The 19,160-nt window shown below is 45.1% G+C and overlaps 1 long non-coding RNA gene across 1 annotated transcript in view; it reads right to left on the bottom strand.

The window, feature by feature from the left end:
• Window positions 1-8,454, bottom strand: part of LOC306643493 — a 103,403-nt gene extending 94,949 nt beyond the window's left edge. The window contains exon 1 of the long non-coding RNA XR_013758956.1: window positions 8,253-8,454. This is a non-coding gene — a long non-coding RNA (uncharacterized lncRNA). The remainder of the gene's footprint in view (window positions 1-8,252) is intronic.
• Between the last annotated feature and the right edge of the window lie 10,706 nt (window positions 8,455-19,160).

The following is a 19,160-nucleotide window of genomic DNA, read 5'->3' as shown; positions in this document are numbered from 1 at the left end:
CGCACTTATCGGGAGCACAGCCGCAGCCCACACCTCCAACTTCACAGCCGCAGCCCTCCAGGGTGACTGATTGGAACCAACTGTCCACCCCATGATGAGGCTCCCCAGTCCTGAGGTACTGACAGGGGGAAATGGCTCAGCAGTCCAGGGGGTGGGAGGAAATGTGCTGCAGCCTCTGCCCAGGAAGAGTAACCTGAGGGGAAATGGATATAGAAACTCAAGTACTATACAGAGTAGTTTCCCTGAACCTCAGCCTCCTCATCTGTAAATGGGAGAGATCATGGGCTCCATCTCATTTAACCAGTTGAAGCTTAAGTGAAAATACCATAGCACATGCCTGGCACCCCGTGAGTACTCCAACCCTCAGCCACAGCAGCCGTGGTGGTCGCACAGGGCATCAGCAAGGGACTGCTCTGGCTTTACCTGCGTCCACTCTTTGCTCAGACCTTCCCATCTGCCTCCTTCCTCTTCACTGCGTTCACTCGAGGACCAGCCCCAGCCTCACTCTCCCTCGGATGGTTTTCCAGAACTCTCTAGCACACTGCCTCCCTGTCTCTGAGCTCCAGTGCCTCCAGCCCACAGTGTACCCACCTGGCCCTGCACACAGTCCTGGGTGTCCACTTCTGCTGTGCTCTTCTTTGCTTCCGTGGAACCTCCCAGGGCAGTGGAAACCCCACTCCCAGCTTCCTCTTCTCCTTGGCCTTGGCCTTCCCATGGTCCTGCATGTGCACCTTCTGTGCCTGCTCCTACCATGCCTTCCCCCAGGGCACTTCCTCCAACAGTGCAACCTGCTGCAAGTCCTGGTCGTCACCTGCACCGACATTCTGAAACTAAAGGTGCTTCTGGCCTCTGTGCACCCCAGCAGCAGTCACAAGATCCCCATCCCTCCATAATCATGGCTGCCACTCATTGACTGCCTACTGTGTGCCAGGCTCTGTGGCAGTGGCTTTACACATATTGACTCCTGTCCTTACACTATGAGATAAGCATAATGACCCCATACTGCAAGAGAGAAACCAAGACTGCAGGTTAAATGACTTACTCTGTGTCACATGCTTGTAAGGAAAACAAATTGTGATTTTCTATATCTGGCTCCAAAGTCAGGTGTTTTCTACCACACCAGGGGTCTCAAGTGAGCAAAAGGATATAGAAATAATGATGGCGGGGATTACATAGTGGAATACTACACAACTGTGAAATAAGATAAACTGCAAATTGTTCACTATGTATAAGGTTTGACTCATAATTTTTTGATTTTATTATGGGGCAAAAGTGATATGCATTCAGTAGAAACCATACTTCAAATTCCAATCTTTTCCTGGACTACTGATATCTGGAATAATTCTCTTTCTCTACACTGGGTAGTGGCAGTGAACTGCAGCTCCAATCAACCATGTGACCGAAAGGGTAAAAAAATGAAACTCTACAGGTACTGTGTGGCTACTGTGTGATATATGCTAAAGTGAATGTAATAATGCATTTTTTACTTGCATATTTTCAACTTACAAAGGAGTTAACAGGAAGTAAGCTCATCATACCTTGAGAAATGTCTGCATAGCTACAAGCAACAACAGGTAAGACAAGCCAAGGAAGTCAGACAGAACGGGTCAGCAGGCAATTTTGTGCATGTGAAGTTCAAGAGCAGCAAAGATAACCTACCCTGATAAAAGACGGAATTGGTTACTCCTGGATTAGCGATGAGGAGGGTTGACTTGAAAGGAACAGGAGGGAGGCTTTCGGGATGCTGGGAATATTTCTTATACATCTGGGTGGTATTCATACAAGCACTTGTGTGTGTAAAAATTCATTGACTGCAGCATATATGTATACCTCAATAAAAAATGTTAAAACATCTCAGGGAGGACATATGTAGTTTTTAAAATATATTCAATATTATAATTTCATATTTGGAAACCAAAAAAAAAAAAAAAAAAAAAACTACTCTATTCCTTTTGAAACACAAACTTTCAAAGAATTTTCAAGATGTATATGTTTCTCCAAAGGAGACATATGTTTAAAAGACTGAGACACACTGCACTACACCGATCACATTCTGCCCCAGTTCCGCTGGCTACAGTGCTAGTCTCAAGCATCTCTGAGGCAAGGTGCCATCTCTGTATGGCCACAGCATGGGGCCACTTGACACTCAGGAAGGGACTAGTAAGTGATATGCAAACAGGTCTCAGAAACTGGCCGGCTCTGCCCTCCAGAACTCATAACATGCTGAAGGACCAAAGAAATCTAGTTCCAAAATGTTCTTCCCAAATCTGTCCATCATGCAGCCACATTCTTCAATTCAGAGAAAGAAGACAGCAGCCACTGTAGAAAGCCTTGCTCTGAAACCAGGGGCGTAGCTCAGCAGGCCTGACAGGCCACTGAGCTGCTGAGGGTCTGACTCCACCCCAGTAATTATATAAAATCTCCCCAGCTGGTGCCTCCGCCCCCTGCTGGCAGTTCACTCTGCATGCTGACTTAGCATTGAGAAACTGCTGGAAGTTGCTCTTGCAGGCAAGGGCCTTTGCTGTTCTTAGAACAAAGCCTTTAATTTGTGCGGCAGGAAGCTTAGCGTATTCACACTGTCATTCCCATCATGAACTCCAGGGAGCGAGGGTGAGCCCGAACCTTCTGTGTTCATCCCAGCACTTAGAGGCCCCAGCATAGGTCCTAGGACTCAGTGGACTAACGCAGGAAAGTTCACTCCCCCTCTCTTCTGGGAGTCATGATGAAAAAAGACTGCCTGCACAGGATTTGGCATCACGGCCAGCCAACGCAGATTTTTCTAGAAAACCAACTATAGGCCTTGGGGTTATCAAGAAGATGAAGTATCTTTGCTGGGGAATAATGCCAAACCTATTGAAGAGCTGTGTCATGCTGGCCACTGCAGAAGAAATGTAGAAGCTACTTTGCTGTCTTATCATGGAGCAAAGAGAGTGTGTGGCCCCTTCCCACAGTCATTATTTTGTATCTGATCTCAGAAAACTCCTGGAAATTTCCTGCCCAGCTGTCAATTCTGAATTACACATGAAAAACAAAGCATACTCAGGTTCCATGAGCCAGCAGACAGTACAGACTCTTGCTTCATCCCAAAGATACCTACCTCATCTTCATCAGATTCTGGAACATTCTGAGTTTTCTACTCGTTACTTTGTGTCACTCCTTTAGAGAACCTTAAGAAACTCCAGAAATCAGCTACAGTCTCATGAATGTCTAGCCTGTGAGGACCCTTGACAGTTTTCTATTAAGACCAGTAGGATTGATCCTCCTTCACTAGCACAGCAGGGGCCATATGTGATCAACTGATCAGGCTTGGGAAGAAAGGTAGATGGCAGGCAAGAAGATCCTGTCTGGAGAGTTTCAAAGACTATCAAAGTACAGAATCCCTAGAGACCTAGTCCACCCCTTCCTGCCCCATATTTGTAGATATCCCAGAGAAGGGCAGAGACCAGTTCACCCTCTAGGTGAGAGTGGGATGGCTTAAGTCTTACTCCAAGCCAAGTTAGTAGCCAACCTCAGGAGTACCTCCTTCTTGGAATAAAGCTCCAGGGAAGTTCTCCCACTTAGGTCTATCTCACTTCTTCTCTGTTACATAGTTTTCAGAATGAACTCTGCAGCTCTTCCACAGACATCAATGAGGAGCCCAGGGTGAGGACAACTCGCATGCTCGGGTTCACGGACATGCTACAGAAGTCACCCCTTCTGCCATGAGACCTGCAGGCCACTTAACGAGCAGAGACAGTTCTCATAATTCTTGATCACAATTTTCATATTGCTGTAAATACAACTCCCTTTTACATTCCTTCATGACCATCCGGAGGTATCTCTAGCAGATGGGTCACAGAGGTGAAGCCGACATATTCTCTGCCCTCAAAAGTTCTTAGTCTAGGAGTAGAAGCTGTGTCCCATAACCAGATACAGTGGGCTGTGGAAACTATTGCCAAGAAGGGCCCAAATTTCTATGAGACAGAGAGGGAAATTCCTCCTAAGCAGAAGATATCCGGATATATGAGAAAATGAGACGGAACCAGCCTCCCGGAATGAGAGGACTCTGAACCAAAAATAAGGAGATGAGAATCTGTAGGACATATTCAGAAAACAGCAAAGAGATTTCTTTAACTAGCCAAGACACGTGAAAAGGAAAAATGGAAGACAGGATCCTGTGAGAAATGATCTAACTTAAGAGGACATTGAATGCCATGCCAGAAGTTTGGACTTTGATCTTTTTTTTTTTTTTTTTTTTTTTTGTAGTTGTAAATGGACAGCTTGTCTTTATTTTATTTATTTATTTTTTTACGTGGTGCTGAGGATAGAACCCAGTGCCTCCCACATGTGAGTCAAGCGCTCTACCACTGAGCCACAACTTAGACTTCAATCTTTAGGCAATAGGAAGCTGTCAAGGAACAAAGGGTAGAGGAGTTGGGGGTGACTTGAGTGAACCTCACTCAGAAAGACCTAGAACAGAAACAGAAGTCCTCTCTCATCAGGGAAAAGCTGTTCATAATGTCTGTTCATCAGTTTTTCCCTTCTCTCTTTAAATATTCAGACTCCCTCTTCTCTTCTGGTTCTTTCTCCTTGTGTCACCAATAGTCAAGTCTATCACTTATATTTTAAAAATCAGATTTATATAACTTCCCACCCCTCCCGCCCTTTTTTTTCCCCCTTCACAGGCAAGCTTCTGAAAATGACAGCCAGTCTCTTAAAATGGATGATTCGGTTCACACTCCACTCTAAAACCGGGTTCATCATAAGATGAGCCATTGGGGTGGGAATAAAATATTCAAATCCTAACTTTTATTTAACTAAAAATGTACAAGTAAAATTATTCAGTAACACTCCACCATAATTCAAAATAAGAGTCCAAAAAAAAATTCATTCATGTAAAATCCAGGGTGGTATTCTTGTGAGGTTAATGAAAAAGAGCATTTGAGAGGCAGTTTGTACTATTACCAACAATAATACTGGATGAAAAGATGGTGCACTACCTGCAAAGAATATCTGTAAAACTTTTTTTTTTTTTTGGTACAGGAGATGGAACCCAGAGGCACTTAACCACCGAACCACATCCCCAGCCTTTTTTATTTTATTTTTTAAATTTTGAGATAGGGTCTCACTAAGTTGCTCAGGGCCTTGCTAAGTTGCCAAGGCTGCCTTTGAACTTTTGATCCTCCTGCCTCAGCCTCCCAAGCCGCTGGGATTACAGGCATGCGCCACCACACCTGGCTGTAAACTTCTTAATAGTGCCAACAGAAGTCAGAAGGCAATAGAATATTATTTTCAAACAGCTGATAAAAAAAAAAGTAATCATCCACTTAGAATTCTATAATGTTCTAAGTTATCACTGAGTAAGTGTCAGGACTGAAAGAAGTTTCCACTATCCAACTTTGTTGAAAGAATCATTGTCTTCCTCTCAACATAAAGAATGACAGTTAAGAAAAAGGAAACTGAAGTCAAAGAGTGAGATAAAAGAAATGGAGAGCAGGATATGAGCAGAGAGCTAGAGACACAGAAGACAAATTATCAGAGAGTCTCCAATAGTTTGAAAAGCAGAATAAGGATTTGGCCAAGGGGAGGTCATTTCACAGGGGTGTTGAGAATGGACACAGTTGGTGGCACAGTGGACGGGATATGAGGAAGCGTGTCAGAGTGTGGCTCAGGCGCTCTCTCCATGTGTTCAACAGATCAGCTTTTAATCATGTCATTCAAACCATGTATGTCTTCAGTTTTCTTTATTTTAATTTGTCACTTATTGAGAGAGTTGCTTCTGACTTCTATTGGAACTGTTAAGAAGTTTTCTGATATTCACTGTGTATAAACCTATACAATAAGAATGTAAACGTTAAAACTCACAATAAATTCGGGGGTCATAAAAGTCAAGACGGAACCAAAAATATGGGACAAAAGAAACGAGTGATATGGAACTGTTAAAGCTTTCTAAATTCTTCACTCTGTTCATGGGCTTATAGAGCTACTGATTAACTTTGTTGGGTAAAGCATACATGAAATAGATTTTAAAGTAACCATTAAAATTGGGTCAGTAGAAGAGATAAGGCAGAATAAAGAAAATGCTACATATGCATAGAAAGTAAGAAAGGAGGGGAGAAAATCAAAACAAAGAAAAAAATGATAGCATAAATCTAAATATGCCAGTAAACACAAGAAATTAAATGGATTCAATTCAGTCATTAAAAACCCAGATTGTCGGGTTGGATAGGAAAACTAAATCTAGTTATATGTTTTTGTAAGAGACACATTCCAAACAAAAGGACAGTTATTTAGAATATAGATACACCAGATAAATGCCAACCAGAAGCAGCTTGAAGAAATGGAGTTTCAGAGGGAAAGTGTTATTAGAGATGAAGATGTTCACTACCAAAAGAAAAAAAGAAAATGTTCCCCAGAAGATATCATAATTCCACCTAATAGTACAATCACAAAACACATAAAGCCAAGATGAGAATTATCAGCCAAAATTGACAAAGCAGCATTTACAATGGGAAGTTTCAGCACCTCTCTCAATAAGGAACAAACTGGTGAGAACAAAAGTAAAGAGGGCTGGGGCCGTGGCTCAGTGGTGGAGCGCTTACCTAGCATGTGGGAGGCCCTGGGTTTGATCCTCAGCACCATATAAAACAAATGAGCTATTAAAAAAAAAAAAAAAAAAAAACTCTTCTTATATGCTAAATATTTCAAATAAACTTTTTTAAAAAGTTAGTAAAGACATAGATGATTTGAATGACGTGATTAAAAGCTGATCTAATGAACATATGGAGGGAGCGCTCCATCCCCACTCTGTCATGCTTCCTCCTCTTCCATCCGCTCTGCCGCCAACTGTGTCCATTCTCAGTACCTCTGTGCAATGACCTCCCCTTGGCCAAATCCTTATGCTGCTTTTAAAACTATTGAAAACTCGCCGATAACTTGCCTTCTATTACTCTAGACTGTGTCTGTCTATCTGCCCCTCCCCCCCCCCCCTCTCTCTTCACTCAGGATTCCCTTCAGGTATTTAACCGCATCTGCTGGTCTTCACCAAGCTATTGTCCCCATCTCTTCTCATCCCATTCCCACACCTCCCAGCAAGCACATCTCACACCACAAATTTATACCAGCATGGTAAATGTAGAAGGCAATAGTTTCGCTCAGGAGCCAGCACAGATGCAGGGACAGCCCACAGACTCCCTCAGTGAGCATCCTGGTGAGTGCCAGGGACTGGGATTGGATGGAGATTGAGAGGCCTGGAATGGTGACAATCTCGTCCCAAATTCACCTTTACACCCCAGTCCCTGCCCAGCCTGTGATGATGGACATTGCGTTGCTTGACTGAGCATACACTGAGTTTTCCATATCCTCTAGAGAGCTCCAGAAAGTCCACTGGTGGAAAGTTATCTTCCGTCTCTGAGCTTCATCAAGGGCTCCTGACTCAGGCCACAGCTCCAGCCTGAGCAGTAGCCACCCCTCCCCATCACGCCATTCTTGGCCCCCACACTTGCTGCTGCGTGGAACCCGAGTGCTGTCAAGTCAGCAGGCCCCACAATCTCTGCTCACTCCCTTCTGGACCTCACTCTCCCCCTTCCAGGTGCAGAAACTCTCCTCCATCCTGCACCCACACAGCTGTGAAGATGCCATCAGGGCTTGAGAGAAATGGGGCCTGGGCACCTTGCACATCAGTGACAACAGTCCAGGGAAAGCAGTCCTCTGGCAAAGCAAAGTGGCCGTTTTCACAGACATTTCATAAGCACATAAGCCAAACCCCAAGCTACTGAAAATCTGTCTCCTGTCTTTTCACATTCCTGCAGCAATAGAAGTTCATTTTCTCATCATATACTGTAAATTACAGGCTGAAAAGGTGGGTCTCGTCTGACTTCAGCCTATAAATAGCTGGTCTTCCTTCTCTTCCTCGGAGGGGCCGTTCTCAGCCGTGGCTTAGCTCAACACATCCCAGCAGAGGGACAAAAACGCAGGAGCAGAAATCAAATCTCCCTCCAGTGAGCCCAGGGGCAGAACCCGAGTTCCTTGTGCCTCCACATCAGAGAAGCCCCTGCCCAGCGCACACATATTTTTTTCTATGAGGCAACATCTGGGTAAATCCACTTCTAGTCTCTCTTCATCTCTCTTACGCACCCCTTCTGCAAATAGCTCCCAGCACTGCCCCAGCATCTTGTAAAATAAAAATCAAAGCTGAGCAAATAATTTAAGACTCATGTTTAAACCTTTCCCAGGTCCCTGAATTCATTGCCTCTTAAAGTGAAAATACCTACGCCAGAGGCTCCTCGGGCTTCTCGGGGATTACGGTGCTCCTCCTCCCCCGGAGGAGGATTGTGTTCCACAGTTAAGGAGCGCCTCCCGGGCCACGCCAGTCAGGCCGTAATCAATCAGCAATATTATGTATCACCAGCCTTGTGCCTGACACTAAATAGATGTAAATGTGAATGCAAACCATGGCTTGTGTCCTCCAGGAGCACGCGGTCAAGTGGAGTAGCCATGACATATTCAGTGAAATAACAGAGAACAGAAGAAAACTGGGATTTAGAGTTCAACCAAGTGGAACAGACAGGAAGGTCCAAGAGTCCAGTGGGTGTGGTCCATGAAGACAGACGGCTTCAAGGGGGAGTTGGGGATGGGCCTGGCATCCCTGTCCTGTACGTGGAGGAACTCCGTAGAGCCAAGAAAGGAGCACCAGCGAATGGAAGGAAGCAAAAGAAAACTCGTGTTCTAAATGCGCGACCTGCAGAAAATGCGAAGTTACTATTAAGGGCTGGACTGTGCCCCCCACCATGCTCCACACAAAAGACACTCGAATGTTGACGTCCAAACTCCCAGCTCCACAGATTGGGACCTTATTTAGACATAGGGACTTTAAAGAGGTGACCGAGGTAAAACCAGGTCACGAAAAGAGAGCCTAATCCAATGTGAAAGGTGTCTTTGAGGAGATGAGGATACTGACACACAGAGGGAAGACCACGTGGGGACTCGTGGAGAAGATGACCATCTGTGAGCCAAGGAGAGAGGTCCCAGAAGGAACCAAGCCTACCTGTACCCTGATCTAGGCCTTTCAGCCCACAAGATTGCAGGAAAATAGATTTCTAACATTTAAGCCACCCACGTGTGGTGGCTTTGTTAAGGCAACCCTAGAAAACTAATGCGACCAGGGTCTCTTGGAAGCACTCTGGAGGTAGCAGGGTTGCCCAAGCGTCCAGGCACAAGGCCATCTGGGCCTGAACAGAGGCAGAGGTTGGGAGAAAGCAGAAGCCAACGCAGATGGGAGGGAGTTAGAAGTGATACAGACCAGCCTGGGCACGGGTCCCATTCAGGGATGAAATCTGAGGAAGTCTTCAGGAAACATGCTGCCATTTCAGTTCACAGGTGTGGGCTCCACAAGAACCAGGTGTCCTCTCCCTGTCCTTTCTCAACCCCCACTCTCAGTGCAGCATGAAATGCTTTAGGGTGTGGATGTCAATGAGCTGTCTGTCCTCTGACACCCAGTGCTGTGTGCTGACTTGAGCTTGGAGCATCATTTTAGAAAAAAAGCCCTAAATCATAACTGCACACCCGCTCCAGCATTTCTCTGCCCAGCTCTGAGCCAGGTGGGAGCTCAGGGAAACCCGAGTTCAATCCCAATACCAAAAAAGGAAAAAAGGAAACCTGGGAAATTGTGTCTGCCTCCTGGTCCAGTACCTGGGATCCTGGAATCACTCTGTTCGAGCACCTCAGCTACACTCACCCACCACTCCAAACCTCAGATGTGACAGCTCCCACTGGAAGTGGGGATTAGCCAATGGGTTTGTGACTCCTTGAGGGGAGATGGCCCCCAGGGACATCCCTGATCTCTCAGGAATCCAGTGAGCTATCAGTGTCACAGAGCTCACTCTGTGCAAGTACTGTTTCTCATACACTGACATACTTAATTCTCCAAACAACGCCACGGTGGCAGTGTAAAAGGGTATCCCCAGTGCAGCCCCACTCTACACAGAAGAGCTACAAGGAAAACAAAAATTTCAAGTGTTAGTGTGGACAAGAGCAGCTGGAAATCCCCCTCGTGCTAATTTGCACTCCCTGTGGAAAACAGGCCAACAATATCTACTAACACTGATTGCATATGTCTGTGACCCAGGCATTCCATTCCTGGGTAAATACCCAGCCTAGTGAGTGCCTAACTGCACCAGAGGCATATACAATAGCAGCAGCATGGAACAGGAATGTTCCCAGATTAAATGGGAATGAATAAGTACAATTATGCACGACAATCTGGAGGAATCTCACAAACATGATGTTGAAAAACAGAAATCAAACACAAACGACTACCTATTGTATGACTATCTATAAAAAGTTATCAAACAGGCAAAACCAATCCTTTATGGATTGAAAAGTCAAGTTGGTTATAACCCTTGGGGTGGGGAAACACGAGGGAGGTCTAGAGGTGCCGGTGACCGTCTGTTTCTTGGACTGGGTGTTGTTTGCATGGGTGTGTTCACACAGCAAAAATTCAGACAAACACATATCTGTGCACTTTTTAAAATGTATGGTATAGTTCAATAAAAAGTTTTTAAAAATTAAAACCCCATATGGGAAGAAAACGACTCTACAATGCAGAAAACAGGGCATGAAGGGTTAAAGTCACTTCCCCAAAGTCAGTGTCAGGATTTGAACCCAACTCTGGCTCTCAAGCCTCAGAGCTCAGTCACTGTTCTATGCCACCTGTTAGGAGAAGAAGGTGTCCCGGGACATGTCCTGCCTTGACACTTGTGAAGCCCACAGAGCCTGGAGCACGCTGCTCGCTATTTAATAGGTGTCCCGCGTACATCTTATGTGGAATAAATCCCCCGGGAAGCACTTCTAATGGGGAATGTGATTTCCGCAAGTCACAGCGTGGCCATTGTATAAGAGCCAGATCATCAGGACAGATAACTACATTTACATCTCAGACGCCAGACATTTTTCTTTAGGCCCAGAAGGCATTTCTCACCACCCTGTCCCATCCTTTGCAGAAAGGCTCAGAATGGACCAGCCAGCCTGGGTTTCCTCTGGTTGTGCACTTTGGTCTGCAGCCCATGACGGACTCTCCCTCCAGGGGTCCTGGAAAATCTATTTCATCCTGGCATTTAGAAAGATATCTCTAGGCCTCAGGGACCAACTCACAGGTCAGGAGGCTGCTTGAAGGATTTTGAACACAGAATATGGGATGTAAAAACCAGTTGAAATTAAATTGGACCATCTTTTCTCTAGCGAGGGGCAGGTGTCTGACTTCAGTCCATCCGCTCACTCACTCAGTCATTCGCCAGGTCAGAGGCTTCAGGCCCTGATACACAGAGGGAGATAAGACAGCCCAGGCCTCCCATGGGCTCAGATGGTGCAGAGGAGCAAGACTTGGAAATCAGTGAGCCTGACCTCTGTCAGCCTCAGCAAGTTCCCGCCTCGTTGCACCCCTCTGAGAGCTCAAGGAGGCATCGTGGAGGAGAGTGGCCCATTGGAACCATGCCACAGACTGTGGGGGTTGCACTGAGCGTTCATGAAAGAGTTCTGTCAGTTCCATCTGTGCAGGGTGACCCGGAATACCCAGAGATTTGATGCTCCTGTAGGTCACCCATTTCAAGGGCACGGGCAGGTGGGAAAGTAGAGCCCTGCCTAAAGACCCTCCCCCGACAACTGCTGCGGGCCTCACGTCTCCCCGTCTATGGAAAACCAGGGACGCCAGAGCCCAAGGCTACTCAGGGCACCTCGGTCCTCTCATCAGAGGCTCCAACCACAACAGCCTTGCTCTTCAGGGAGCACAGCCCCCACTGTCCACCCCTCCATTTCACACTGCCAAGCAGAGCCTGTCCCCTGCCGCCAAGGGCCCACCTTGATGTCCTCTCCTCCTATCCCCACCTTGACTTTGCAGAGTCAGACTGGGATTCCTGCTGAGAATCTGATGCTGACCACCTCATTCCCCAGAAAGACCCCTGCCTCCACTCGCTCCCCATCGTCTGGGCAGAGACCTGGGCATGTGCAGAGCATCCCGGGAACCGGTCTCCTTCCTCCCAATGTTCCAGGAGAGAAAAAAAGCGCCTGTCAGAAATGTGATCGAATCGTCAAAAGTACATCAAAATGGCTATATACATCGTGATCTCCAAGTCACAGTTCCATTTGTTCTGTGACACTGTAAAAAATAACAAAATTTCCATCAAGATGGAAAATAAAATGAAGAAAGCACTTCAACAGTATTTGAAAACAATGTCTAAACAGAAGTCCCTTTATTTCCTCCCTGGCAGTCTCCTCAAGGTGGCCCCTCTTCAAGTTATATCTCAATCTCTCTCTCTCTCTCTCTCCCCCCCCCCCCCCCCCCCCCAGCTAATTTTGTCCTGGTCATCTCATCTCCTTCTCCTCTTGTTATTCTACCTGAGCTTTTTCCACACCTGCCACAAACAGGGGTCAAGAGACCTCAACCCCCTGAATCCAAGACAGCTCCAGATGGTATCCAGAGTCTCCCTCAGCTCAACTCTGCCCACACGAATTCACAAGACACCAACCCAGGCAGTCACCATTTAAGTTGGAATTTCACATTTAAGTTGGCCTGAAAAAAAAACCCGGGTGGGGATACACCTCTGGAAGCCCAGAACTGGTAGCTCCGTCCTCTGTGTTCACATCTACTGTAGCCCTGATTGTCCAGGGTCGTCTGCTCTCCAATTAAACCTCACAGTATGTGAAGGCCACAGTCCGCCCCTCCATCCCCCATACCCAGCCCATCTTCTTCCCAAGAAGAGAAAGAAGCTCAAGAAATATTTATTTAGTAACTGAACAAATGAATAAAGACTGGCATGTGGCATGAATAAGTGAACACAGAGATCACAGGGAGAAAAGTGGTTATAATATTTATTTTTAACTGACGCTCGTGTATCTGAATAATACATGCACATCGTCTATATGAAGCTTAACGTAGAACTAATGCATAAGGAGATGACAGTCTCCTTCCACACCTTTCTCCACCCACCAGTCTTGGCCTCAAGAGACAACACTGCCATTTCTCACCTATTGCTTCTGATATGGATCTTCAAATATTTTTTCTTTTTTAAAATATTTTAAAATTGTAGATGGACACAATACCTTTTTATTTATTTTTATTTAGTGCTGAGGATCGAACCCAGTGCCTCACACAAGAGTCACTGATCTACACCCCCAGCCCTCTTCAAACATTTTGATGTATTAATTTTAGACATCATACACTGGTTTCCCATTATATTGTATGGGGATTTTATGTCCGTATGCCACCAAATTCTCATCTCTCCTTCTCCCATTCTCCCATTAAATTTGTTATATGTTATTAAATCAACAGTCATTTTATTTTGACAGTGTTACGTTATTTGTAAATATCCTCTGTTGCTAAGACAGCAGGTGGCTACAGGTTGTAAAGCATGAATAATGGTCCTGGGCTCCAACCCCTTCAAAGACAGCTCTCAGCCAACCTCTATTTTCATGTCCCCAGCTCATCCCTGTTTTCCCTGCAGCCCTTCATGTCAGTTCCTGAACCATTTTTCCGGAAGAGTAAACTGGGTCCACTTCTCATTGGTATCGCCCTCTGCAGACACTTAGATTCCCCTGCTTAGTTGACTTAGCTGCCACTCTGTTCAATTTCTACTTTCCAAGTGTTTGTTGTAATCACCCATCCACCACTGTCTCCATTTCTATTTGCTTTCTTCTCATAGCATTAAAACTCTTTTATTCCCTTAATGTCATTTTAGTGAGGTTTCAAAAGGGAGAAAAGGAAAATTTATATGATCTATCCATTTACGTTTACATTAAAGTTGAACAACCTGTTATGGAAATGGGTAGTTACATGGTCAGAAACGAATAGCTCAAATCTTTTCCAAGATAGCTCTGGCTGCCTTTCCAAGGTGAAGGGTTACAGTGGATACTGTGGCATGCCACCCAGATCCTCCTCTTCTGACAGAGGCATTCACTCCACAAGCAGCTTGGAATGGGATCAGCTGAGACCTCTGTGTTCTGAGATAGGTGGCAATATTAAGAATATTGCTTAATTTATTCAATCAGAAGAAGACAAGGCTAGATGATCAGGAGGTTGGAGGAAGTTGCCCTGATGAAAATCGATCCCTTGATCAATTTCTATACCTCGTTCAACTCTTAGACCAACAACCCACTGACTAAGGGAAAACCTATATAACCAGAAGGAAGGTCACTGAACATTTATGACAAGTTTATTTAATAAGAATTCCCCAAAAAAAGGACTGGCGGGGATGCCATACTCTGGAGAAAGGGGAACACCCAGACATTTCAAAGACCAAGGACACAATCCAAATTGATATTGATATATAGGGACCTCGCATGAATTCATGGATCCCCATTAGAGTAGAAGGAAAGACAGCATGTGAAGTTTGCTGCAGGCTCCAATAAGAGAATCACAGCATGGGCCCCTGGAGTTATGCTGCAGGGCATTCCAACTCACCAAGGACATGCACCCCTCGAAAACTAGTTCCTGGCGCATAATAATGAGTCCTGACTGAGACCCAGAATATGACCCTGGGGCATCAAGAAGACCATGAGGGCAGGACCATACACGATAAACTGGGTTCTGTCAGAACTTCCAAGACAGGCAGGACCAGAAGCAATCCACAGCGAGATCAAAATGGTGCATCTGAGCTCGGTACAAACAGAGCCCTAGGCCACAAGGAAGCTGCATGAGCAGATGACTCAAAGCCCCACCATCGGCCATCACTGCTTTGGCACTTCCCCATCAGCCCACACTTAGGACCCCATGAAGGGCACTTTATGACCTATACATGGAGAAAGAAAAAGCCTGAGCTCTGTATACAGAAAGATCAGTTTGTTTTGTGGGTATCAAGCACAAATAAACTGCCATAGTCAGGCATGGTGGCCCAGGCCTGTAATCCCAGAGGCTCAGTAGGCTGAGGCAGGAGGATCACAGGTTCAAAGCCAGCCTCAGCAATTCAGCAAGACTATAAACAACCTAGTAAGACCCTGTCTCAAAATAAAAAAATTTTTTAAATGGGCTGAGGATATAGATCAGTGGTTAAACACCCCTGGGTTTAATCCCCGGTACCAAATAAAAACAACAACAAATGAACTGCCACTACTGTGTATCTTTACTTGGGGGGTCCCCACTTAAATCTACCTCTTCTTGGCTCCACAGATGTTTAGATGGTAGAAATTGAAGGCAAGTAGAAGACAGGCAGAAGACTCAAAGTAACCAAATAATGACCAAATAACCCAGTTTAATTTCAGAGTGCTCTGAGCTATAATCCACCATCCACCTTGGACAATAAACAAGGATGTGTCACATTAACCATTAATTCATTCATATTATCAGGAAGAAAGGACTTTTCACTCTCATCCATAGGAAGACTGATTGGTAAATGCTTGTTCAATACTTCAATTACATAAGAAAACTTAAGCTCAGAGATAAGGTCTGACGATTCCACTGAATCCTTTAGAAACTAAAATGGAGTTTAAATAGCATACCAGGGCACTAATTCCCCCAAAGGAAGCACAGGAAATCTTAACCCCGCTCGTGCTGTGGGCGAAGCCAAATCCAGGAAGCCTGCACAACCCACACTCTCTGTGGTTTTGAGACTGGCCCTTGGCAGGCTCACAATGGTATGAAGCTGAGAAAGATCAAATTCTCTCAATGAGAAAAAAGAAAAGAAAAATGAGGTCAAAGGAGAGGCATGAGCAGGGCTTATATGCAATAGGCCCTTCTGTTTCCTTTCTATCCCAGTCAAAAGAAGCCCTCAACCTCTGTCCCAGAAACTCAGCACAAAAACTTCAGGGTGTTCTCTCACTGCATCACACCAACACGCAATGGATCCCACAACCAGCGGATTCCACTTCTGATAGGCTACTACACAAGGCTTGCTTCAACAGGCACTGTGGTGCCTCAACACTAATCTAATAATAGACAGCTACAGAGTGAGTAACGGGTGGGTGGTATACCCAAGGCAGATACACTGAACAAAGGATGCGTCACATCTGGATGGGATGGAGTGGCACAGCACAAGATTTCACTACGCTACTCAGAACAGCGCACGATTTAAAACTTATGAGTTTTTTGGATCAATAATTTTCCATTTAATGTTTTTGGACTACAGTTGACTGCAGGTAATTAAAACTACAGAAAGTGAAAATGTAAATAAGGGGGGATTGCTCCACAAGGCTTGCATTCTTGGCCATAAAACCCCTGACACAATTGCCCATCCTCTCTCTTCCCTTTCTCCAGTGGCCCGGGAAGCCATGTGTTGAAAGTGGCCACGTGACAAGAAGTTGGCTCCTTAGTCAGAGCTGCCAGAAGAGCTTCTCAACTCTTAGCAGACTGAATGAGAAACTCTTATAGGTTAAGTCACCTGGGCAGGGGACTCATTGCCACAGCATAGCACAGCTTGTCCAGACCAATGCAAGTCTCTCCACCTTGCCCACCTAGCTGTAGTCAACAAACATTGCATCTCTGCGGGATTTGGAGGTTGGCTGGTTAAACTAAGTGAACTTCAAGAAGATATGAAATTCTACCATAAAGCTAGACCTTACCAGATACCTTCCTCCCCTAACTATAAAATGTCAACACAGAACGTTTTCATGTGGATAGATCCCTGCTTCATTTAGCAAAGGGTGGTCCATAATAACCATGGATTATAAATGTTTTATTTTATATTAAATGGCATTTTATCCACTGAACTGGACATGCTCAGGTATTTACTTTAAAAAGGTTAATACTATTGTGTACCATATGACATACAAAGTGTGCACCACCTGATTTCACTATAAGACCAGCTGCTGCAGCCTGTCCCCTTATGAATGTGCTTCCAAGACTAATGTTAAAATCAATCGGTCCCCGTGGAAATGCAGTCAGCCAGAATTGGGCTGTCTGAACTGCTCACACACGGTCTTTGTCTACACTCACGTTCAGAACTCAATATGTTTAGCTGTAGTATTAATTAATGATACACCTTGTAAACAGCAAAGATCAATTGAAAAATCACCCATAATCTGTGGCTAATAACCAAATGACACTCATCAGAAAAACTCTCAGAGCATTTGAGAGATCACAATAAGCCCAGAAACTTAGGTTCAGATAGAGGAGCCGCAGGCAAGAGAGATGGTGGTGGTCTGGGGAGGTCAGGAGCAGTGATACAGAGCAGGCAGACTTGGCTGGGATCGACACACACCAATGAACAAGCACGTGCCACAATCATGAAAATAAAGCATGCGTGTTGTCTCCCCAGAGGGACAGCAGAGGGTAAAGCAACAAGATGTCAGAGGTTGGAAGGATGGAGACCCTCATTATGAAATGGCAAAACCCTCAGAACTGTCATCTGACACTAGGGAGAGGCAGATCACGTGCCTACTGTGAAGGCTTAGGGGAAGTGGTTGGAAAGAGCCAGAATTTAACAAAAGAATAAAAAGACATGAACTTAGGAAAAAGAGCAGGTGGTTTGCAAGCAAAAATGAAAGGCAATAGAGGAATCTAGAAAGTAACCCAACAGCTTGAACCAAAAAGATAAGACTGAAAATGCTTTGAGTAATTGAGGTCCATTGAGGTTTCTCAATTCAACAAAGGGACTCGATCCTGCAGCAAAGGGCAAATTAAGGATGCTCTCTTCCCACCCAAGCCTGTTTCTGATGATCTTAAGATAGCTGCCTTTAAACTGAAAGACAGAAGCAAGAAGAAAAATAAGCCAATAAGGCTGCTTAATCAGTGTACTTATTTAGGAAAGAACTATGGATGAAGTTATGGACACATGCAATTATATACATGCAAGTAGATTAGATGTGTGCTGAGTTTTTGACAAAATCACATTCCTCCCTTCTACGACTATAGCATTGGTTGTGTTCACTCGGTCTCTCTCCAGCGCTCGCTGATAGGCAGCAAGAGGGCAGGTTGTGTGACTTCTGGTTCACTGATTACTGGGTAACAATGAGCCAACCCGGAACTGATGGTTCAAATTCCAGGAATTAGAGCTGATACATGATTGGACTTTGGAAGGAGAAGTAAGGATGATCAAGTGCAGGAAGATGGGTGTGCAGAGATTGAGTGTGTCCAGGGGGTGAGATTGTGGCAGCGGCAGAATTGGGTAGCAGTCCACCAATTCAAGCTGCTTCTTACATAATGGTGGGTAGTCACTGGGAGGCAGCTATCAGGTCAGGGACTGCATTTCCCAGCTTCCCCCTCGCATTTGAATATTTCTACTCTTGCATTTAGGTATATTTGCACTCTTCCTTAGGAATATACAGGGAAGAGATGTGCATCACTTCCACCCTGGGGGTTAAAAAGTGGATGTTTTCACCTCCCCTCTCCTTTTCCCCTTCTGCCACCGGATGACTCCAAGGTCTTAGGCGATGGTGGAGCCTAAGATGGAAAATGTCAGGACCCTTGAACCACCACTTGGAGGAATGTCACCTGCCAACCTGGTGCACCCCAAATAAACTGTTCTGTAGTGAGGAATATGCCTATTGTGTTAAGCTGTTGACATTTGGACAGTATCTGTCAAGAGCTAGCATCACCCTAACCGATATACTGACAGTGTATTTGAAACAGGATCTGTTCTCTGATTTAGGCATTTATAGCAAACTTTCAAATGTGAGAATTTTTGCCAGCACAATTGAAGGGACCATATTCCTTATAAATTATCACACTACTCACTTTAGCCATTGACTCACTTCTTGAGTGGGTCATTTACTGCTCTCTTACACATGAAGGAGGCAAAGTTTTGCATTTTGCAGTGAACACATGGTCTCCTCTTGGCACAGATGTGTGATGATGCTGTCACTCTTGCAACAGTTTTTATCACCGCTATACTGAGTCACGTGACACAAGCAGTTCATCAGAGTGTGTTGTCACAAAGGTTTTAAGCACTGCTCAATATGCTGGCTGCTCATCTGTGAGTATGCACAATTCCCTCTCCAGGGTCCCTGGGCACACTGATCAAGAACCACTGGTGCCATGTTGGAAATATCCAAGCATCCCTCATAAGTTTCTCTTAAGACCAGGGAGACAGGATCTCCATGAATAAATTTCAGCTGTGGCAATTCTAGCTTTCACTTGCACAGGGAAGAAGTTCTTCAAAGGTCAAAAGAGACTTTATGGCTCAAGGTGAAGAGCTGCTAAAGTTGCTGTTTGTATTTTGGAGTGTTAGGTGTCCCTGGGGTGGGAAGGGAAGTCACTG

This window comes from Sciurus vulgaris, assembly GCF_902686455.1.
Source record: "Sciurus vulgaris genome assembly, chromosome: 14".
NCBI lineage: Eukaryota > Metazoa > Chordata > Mammalia > Rodentia > Sciuridae > Sciurus > Sciurus vulgaris.
Note: the sequence above shows the minus strand (reverse complement) of the source record. Positions and strands in the feature narration are given on the sequence as shown.